Below are 8,461 nucleotides of genomic sequence, written 5' to 3'. Positions count from 1 at the left end.
TAGCCGGTGTTAATGAATTTGTGCTCCCTATTTCTACAAATAACTGTAAAATATTCTTATATTTACGTAAACCTGTTTTAGTTACATTACATGTTTTGCTTATACCGGACCAATTCATTTGCGCAAAGAATGTTTTTGTAAATAATAAGTCTATCGCATCGTGTAAACGATTATCCACATCATTGCGTGTGATTTGCAGTTGCATCCATCTAACTACCTTTCGCTTGAAATCTGAATCATTATTTAGTTTAACATCGAAGGTTTTCAATTCTTCTTCAGAATTAATCTGATTCACTTCAAATTCCGTCCTTGGAAGTAAACCTTCGCGAGGACGAGTCATCGCAATCAGTTCTTCTGATATGAATCTAGAACGTGCTGTATTCTTTAAAACGATATCCATTTTGGTGTCAATTTGGTCCAGGCGGTTATTGATCACCTTGAAATTTTCTTTGATTTCATCGTTTTTTTCATTAATCTGAGCAGTTAATGAGACACACAACTCGCCAAACATTACGTGTAAGTCCTCAAGTTCCTTGTACGCAAGAGGAGTAGAAATTTGTCTTTTTTTGTGTGCTGAAAATAGAAACAAAAATAAATAAAACGTATTTGAGCGACACTTGTTAATACTTGCCAGTATGATTATTGACGACTATCTGGTATTCATATTTTGAGGTACAGTATCGGACATTAAGATAGAACCCTGGTGTTTCCAACGCACCGTGCACTTGTTTTGCCACGTTACTTGTGTTTGTGTGTGTGTATGTGTGTGTGTGTGTGTAGTAGTAGTAGAAAGAGAGTGTGCTTTTTAATGTGTATTTGCAAGTGCGCGGGTTTTTGTCTGAAGAAACGTAGCTTGACATGGTTTCATATTGCGTTGAAAGCATTCTGTTTATGTGTGTTATCATGTGAAACAGCGTGTGTTTACACTTGGATAAAAGCTAAAGTTTGCATCGACAGCAGCGCTTGTTCCTCGGACGAAAACGCAGGTGTGCTGTTTCTTAAATGTGAATGCGACACCGGTGCGAAATGGACACGCGCTCAATAGCAATGAACTCGGCATTCCCTCACAAGTGTTTCTCCAGTGCACGCCATTGAAAGGCCTTCGTGCATCCGTGCGTTGAACGTTGTGTGCGCATGGAAAACGTGGTGCGTGCATGGAGCTGGTGCGCAATTGTTCTTTTCAATGGGCGTTTTGTTTCATGAGCGTGGCAGTATTCTATTCTCGATTTTGAAGGGAAGACGCTTACTCGCGTACTCGTTGATAGTTTTTATCCATGCGATGTTTTCGCTGCTCGACAACGATGTAATTCATCGCGTATAAAAGCAGAACGCCGGCAGAGCACGGGATCAGCCGTGTCCAAGTTTTTATCCAGCCCGTTCTTGACGGTCCAAGCAAGCAATGCTAGTAACAATGGGTCGAGGTAAACATTGTACCGATTATCAGCGCCATATGATAAAGCGAATGGCGGCTGCTGACATTAAGCGCAAAACGATCGAGTTCGTAATGGAACGATCGCGCACCTTTGTGGCAAACGCGCTTCGGACAACCGAAACGTGCTTAGACAACCGAAACGCGCTTGGACAACCGAAACGCGCAAGTCAACCGGACGTCTTCAGAAGACCACGGCGAAAGAAGACCGTAAAATTGTTATTATATCGAAAAAACACTGATCGCGAGGGCGGTGGTCCTGCTTATTACATCAAAAACCTAACCCAAAACACAAAAAACTACTAACAAAACTATCCGAAACGACCTACTTGTGAAACAAACACACACACCAATACACATTCACACACACACATGAACACACACACAAACACAAACACACAAACCACACATAAACCTGTCCCAACGGGTGCATGCTGCGTTGAAAACACTAGGGTCCTATCATTCTGTCCGATACTGTATCACTATTGGTAGCTGTAAAAAAGTAAATGTTAAAGTCATAAGTACAATGATAAGAATTTCTTTTCATGTAACTTGCGATATACCTGCTTCTAAACTTGTGTCGTTTGTTAAAAACGTCGAATTAATATTGAGTTCTGAAAAAATAAATAACATACCAATTCTTATTGATGTACATGGAAAGATTTCATTGTATTTTTACATACCTTTAGATGTTTTTGGACCGACAAACGGATTATAGGGAGCAGGCAAAGTTAAACTATCGTTTTCTGTGATCAAACATTTTGTTTTAAATCAAATAACACTTAGAAAAAATAAAAAATACTCACCTTTTGGTAATTCTATGAACCGTGCGTTGTCTACTTGATTGAGCTCCGAGGAAATACGTGCACTTGTGAAAGAACCAATATTGTTATTGATATACAAACTTCATTGGCATAGTAGCTTTAACGAACCATCGTAATAAAAGATTGCCGTAGAACTTGTCCGAGTGGAGCAAGGATACGATACAACAACAAGATCGACCAAGCTGGGATATTTGGCTGAAAGTAAATTGTAAGTAAAGAGTATATGAGGACAATAGTTTGTTATTTGCATTAAAACATGTTGGGCATAGGTATTTGCACAATAAATGAATAATTACAGAGCGTTCACAATACAAAATAGTAGGATCGAGTTTATTTACGTCTTAACGCTGATGATAGTTCAAAGCAAAGTGAGAGAAAAAAAGGAAGAAGAAAATGATGCGCACTTTAGGCGCGTCACACCGCATTGTGTATCTGTCAAACAGATGATGTTGGTAGCTCTGTTATGGCAATAAGGATTATGGCAAAGATCAGTTGATGTCACACACACACACACACACACACACACACACACACACACACACACACACACACACACACACACACACACACACACACACACACACACACACACACACACACACACACACACACACACACACACACACACACACACACACACACACACACACACACACACACACACACACACACACACACACACACACACACACACACACACTTATCCTTATCATTTAGCTCACTTGCTAGGACGACGGATCCAAATCGACGGTAAGTAAAATTGACACTATATAAACCTGTAGGGATTAGGATAGACAAGGAAGTGATAGATAGAGAGAGATAGGACGAGCGTGAAAGATCATTCCAGATGACAGGAAATGCGAAAAAACGTCAGTCGTGTTGGATTAATCAACGGAAGAGCATGACACCGTGTGTTCCTTAATTTCTTGAATCCGAAAGGTTGCTTTAAAGGATGGTGGCTTGGCCAGATCACGACAATGGCGCAGTTGGACGAATCTACGCATGGTAAATATAAGGATTTGGTTGGTAATTGTGGGTATTGCGTATTTTCCAAAACAAGTGAGAATATGGATGAACGTGGTGCGTATGTGTCAGTGACATAGTTTATATCAATGAAGAAGATACGCACACTAGCAAGTGTTGAACAATATAAACGATTTAGACGTTCCTGAAGGGGTCTGTGACAAAAAAATATATAAAAAAGGTACTTGAGGAACACGTTGTAAGTGATTAATGAGCATTAAATACAAGTAGTATTTACTATCATAGTGAAAAAAAGACATAAATTAGGAACAATGAACAAAATAAAACACAAAATAATAAATAACACTTCATAAATAAAATAAAAAATTATTTCTTAAAGTGTTTAAAAGAAATAAAATAAATAAAACGATATGTAAATTAAAACAAAATATAATAAAAAAATTTATAAATAAATAAATCAATCAATAAGTTAACTTATTATTAATAATAATTACGTAATTAAAATGACATAATTAAAACAATTAAATTAATAAAGGCATTTACATAATAATTTTCCTACTCAGTGCCTTATAGTGCTGACGCAAAATCTTACTTATAAAACGGTCATACTTGTATGAATTGATATATATATATATATATATATATATATATATATATATATATATATATATATATATATATATATATATATATATATATATATATATATATATATATACATGCATATATATAAGTAATACTTCATTTTATAATTATAATATAAATAATAAGATAATGATGATCGTTACAATGTGTAGAGTCAGCCCACGTTCATGTCACACACGGTCCCAAGCGGAAATTTTCGGACGATAGTAAAATTGTATTTATTGAAGCAAAAACGATATGCGACTTGTCGCTACAAAAGTACAGAAAAGAAGAAGTTCAATGAATCAAGATTCGGCATGACTGCCAACCTAAAAGAGAGAAATGCGTTCCCAATGAACAAAGTCCAAATGTCAAAGTGACATCCGAATAAGCAAAAGTTAAGCAGAGGTTGCTCCAAGGTCTGTTGAAATACCAGGTCACATATTAACCCCGTTTTCACAGCTAAGCTGAAGAAGAATCAGCTAAGAAAAGTGACGTCTGGATTACCGCGTGTATGTACAAGGGATGTGCTTGTATGTGTGCGACGCTAGTTTCCAATGTTTACGATCTGAATGATGCGAAACAACAAGAAGGAAATTAAGTTAACATTTTCCATAAATTTAAGATAAAATCATTGTGCAGTGATTTGTGATCACATAAATTATTCATCGCGCAATGTCTGTACTATTACAATCTAATGTTCGTGGCTCATTTCATCATCTGGAAAGTGGTAAAGATACGTGGTCATATGTGATATGATATTTGATAAACTCAGTTCCTTGTGATATGTTATTCTATAATAATATAAACATCATCTCATACTACATTTTAGGTGCCTCCTAGACTAGACCGTATATATCAAACCCAATTCGATGAAATTGAATAAACGCGCCAACAGTGAGTTTGGTCACCCGTCTTAATTATATGTAGCCATTTGGTTGTGGTTTCCGTGTCGGATGGTGGTATATGATTCTCGTACACACGGCGGAAGCAAAATCACTTGTTATAATTCTATTATTTGGCGCTTCCAGATTTCATCCATCCAGATCCAGAGAAACATTACAGAACCAACGTGATTTAGTTTTTGAGCTAGCGTTATATACAATTCCGGAAGTGATGTTTTCGACGTACCGTATGATATTTGGTTTTACGAATGTATTCATTTTACTAAATTTATTTTGTCTTTTAGGGTCCGAACTACTCAATCCTGATAAAGGGCTGTATAAGCGAATTACACTACTCTTACAAGCTGAACCAAACATATTTTTCAAAACATTATTCGTGCGACTTAATGCAAAAATAGAACAGCTACAGTTAGTGAGGGAAACGGTATCGCTATCAACAATTTAATCATCTTTTAAAACATTTAAAAGGAAATTCTACATCACAGTCCATGTATTCTACGCTTAAGCACATGTACGCGTTACTAAAGAACGTATATAGATTAATTGAATAATATTTAACATGTAGAAAAATTGGTCGCACAGTTTTTATATGTTGAGAAATTTAAGGTTAATTGTTATTAGTTTTTAGCTTCATCGTTGCTCTCGTCTTTTTTTTTTTTTTTTTTTTTTTGTTATCGCGGAGTGAAACCTTCAAAAGGCACCCACGACTTCCATACCAACCGTCCATGTCGTGGGTAGTGTGGGATTCATTGATCGTAACCCATCTGTATTACAGATTAGCTTACGATCAATGCGACCGCACTAAAACACTCCGCGTACCTTTTATCTTCCTTTAGTCGCTTGTGTGATGGCCCATCTTGATCCTAAGAATTCCTCTACGCTCATATCTAGAAAAGAAATAGTAAGAAAAGAAAAGAAAAAGAAAAGAAAAGAAAAGAAAGAAAAAGAAAAAAAAGAAAAAAGAAGACAAAAAGAAGCTGGCTGCCATCCGGGATAAGTTGCTCCGTCACGGTTGAGGCTTCTGGTTATCCATCATTCATCATTAGGTTCATTTTAAATCGTTTTTCGTATGCTAGTTTCAGTGGGCTTTCCTCATTATTTTCGTTAGATGAGAAGGACATATATTTTCGGATACTTGTAGGATATTCTTTTCTATACACCTGTTCGACAGATTTAGCGTCATTAGATTGGTCTGACGTTAAGACATTCCAGTTGCCTGGAATGCCTGCCCCCCTCCTGGTTGGCCATGTACCATCATCCGCCCAAGGGGTTGGGACTGGGCCCGTGTACCAAGCTTGGATATACGATGATACATGTTACCACTGCACGAAACGGACGTCGCAGGATAGGAGTTGAGTAAGAGAGCCTTTATTAACCTTCAAGGAGATGTCGGATCTTACCCCATTTGCAGATAATTTGGTGGTATAGTGCGTTTAGTTTACTATCCTTCTCATCTTTTTAATTCCTTTTGGATCCTGCTGTTGCGATTTTCTTTTGCGGCTAGTTGTGCCATTAGCTTCAAAGCTGGCTTTCATGTTCAAATATCGCATGCGAACTATCACTCTCTGTTTTGCGAATGATTTAACTATCTCTGAGGGTAATTCAACTTGTTTCTGTATATTAACCGCTAATCTCCGTACGATTAATGTTTTCTTATTAAATTTACCATTCTTGTGTAATTTTTGGAATATTTTTTCCATTTTCTCTCCAATGTTCATAAACTCTTCACTGGGTTTGTGTAGTCCACCCAGCGACAAATGGTCCACAAATGTTGGTGGTTGGCAATAGCTATGCTCATTAAAGATTTTAAATGTTTGTATTCCTAGGTTTAAGCTGGGATACTTTTCTTTAAATTTTTTTGCGAGGTAACCCATAATGTATTGCAATCCGTCTTCTTCTTGTTCTGTCATTGTTAAAGGATTACTGCTCGCCGTACTGATAATATCACTATCTTCTGAGCTTATTAATCCGTTAGCTTTTTCCATGCGTTGCATGTCTGGGAAGTTCGGTACTATTTCGGCTCCTGAAAACACCGTTGCAGCTATATATTCCTCCGGCTCTTCATTTAAATTACTTTCTTCAACGTTAGGTTCCACTGTCGTCAAATATTCATCCGGTTCTTGGTTGTTTTGTTGTCCGGTATGAGTTTGATTCCGTAATATGGTTGGGGATTTTCCAAGAATTATTATTCTAATACGGTAAAGACAGCTCAACGGCGATGGGTGATCATTCACACCTCCTTTTTGTCTTACTTGCGAGAAGAAGTTCTCTAGTACATCTTGGTTAAGCTGTTAAAGAAAATTATAATACGAAGATAGAATTGATTATTTTAAACATTTAAAATAACTATACAGCATTGCACGATGGACAATAAACTTGGTCCAACATTTGCTACTTTATACAATGAATAACTACTTGCCTTATATGTTGATATGAATTTGACTGCGTTTTATGCTTTTCCTTCATATCGTCAAACAGCATTTGTAGAGCAGTTGTTTGCATAATCACAGATTTTTGAAATGTTTGTAACGAAGATTTTCCCAACGCAATGGAATTCTTCATTAACTCGCGCATATCGTTGAGGGCCTTTCGCTGCATTTCATTACCATTATATGATTTTTTGTAGTCTTCTTTTGCAAATGGTGAATACGAGTTTGAGACACTGAACCATAAATCAATTTTTTCTATAAAATCTGCCAAATCACTTGCTTCTGTAGTGTCATCGTATCTCCGTAATGAAATTGCCACTGTACGCGATAGAAGTTGCGCTGCTTTCCGAACATTTTGTTTTTCTTGACTGGTCATTCTTATGTGTCCAGTAATATGGGTGTAATTTCTGCAGCCATTCTACCTTCAAGAATTTTTTTGAGTGGTTCAATTGTAATATTTTTTTCTTTATACTTAAATCCATGGTCCACTAGCCAGTTTCTCGTTAATTTCAGCAAATGCGGCACATCAGGAACAACGTACACATTATTTTTTGTGACGGGATGCGGAAAGAATGGGTTATTATAATCTGCTCCCAGTTCTTTCCAACAGCTCGTATTTGCTGGGCAATTATCACTTACTATTGCAACAACATTTATATTAATCTCGCTCAGTCTGTTTATGATACTTATAATTATGTCTTTTTGTACTTTGATCAAATCCGATGTATATTGGCTGCTCCCAGTTGTTGAATAATCCTCTAGCGATTACCACTTGCATGTAATTGTGAGGTCCCAATATTTCATCTGCAGCCGGATCATTTTCCATAACGCTTTCTACCTTCATCTCATCGAAGCTTAAAACACATTCCTTGTCTCTTTTGGTAAACGTTTTTGTTACGGTCGCGATTAAATCAATGATATCATCTAAAATGCCTTGTTTAAGATTGATTCTTTGGGAATATTTTTCCAACGTTGACGGCGCTGGCATTGGAATTTTCATATCATTTCCGAGATATCCATACGCTCTATTGGAAAAGTACCTTACTGTGAAAGCCTTGCTTATTTCTTCCTTTGTCCATCTGACTCGCTTCTTTCTCTTCGTTATTAAATCGATTTGATTGCTAGTTAATGTATCTCCTAGCACCTTTTTCATTTCAGGAACAAAATCTTCTTTTTGTATGCTTGTACTTTTTACGAGTTTAAGATCGTTTTCCAGGCACGTGTTTTGTTTCTTGAGAGCTGTATTTTCTTTTACAGCGGAATCCA

The 8,461-nt window shown here is 36.8% G+C and overlaps 2 long non-coding RNA genes across 4 annotated transcripts; one reads left to right on the top strand and one right to left on the bottom strand.

Moving 5' to 3' along the window:
* Positions 1–1,989: 1,989 nt before the first annotated feature.
* LOC120906105 lies at positions 1,990–2,399 on the bottom strand. The gene is made up of 3 exons (XR_005740027.1): positions 2,236–2,399; positions 2,113–2,175; positions 1,990–2,043 (listed from the first exon to the last, which is right to left on the bottom strand). It is a non-coding gene; the product is annotated as an uncharacterized LOC120906105 (long non-coding RNA).
* Positions 2,400–4,290: 1,891 nt separating this feature from the next.
* LOC120906020 lies at positions 4,291–5,324 on the top strand. 3 transcript variants are annotated; one of them, XR_005739996.1, is made up of 4 exons: positions 4,291–4,591; positions 4,694–4,823; positions 4,893–4,993; positions 5,051–5,324. It is a non-coding gene; the product is annotated as an uncharacterized LOC120906020 (long non-coding RNA). The 3 variants fall into 3 exon arrangements; XR_005739994.1 differs by having other exon boundaries at positions 4,292–4,591; positions 4,694–4,988; XR_005739993.1 differs by having other exon boundaries at positions 4,293–4,591; positions 4,694–4,993.
* The last annotated feature ends 3,137 nt before the right edge of the window (positions 5,325–8,461 follow it).

This window comes from Anopheles arabiensis, chromosome 2 (genome assembly GCF_016920715.1).
Source record: "Anopheles arabiensis isolate DONGOLA chromosome 2, AaraD3, whole genome shotgun sequence".
NCBI lineage: Eukaryota > Metazoa > Arthropoda > Insecta > Diptera > Culicidae > Anopheles > Anopheles arabiensis.
This window is presented reverse-complemented; position numbering and strand designations above follow the sequence as displayed.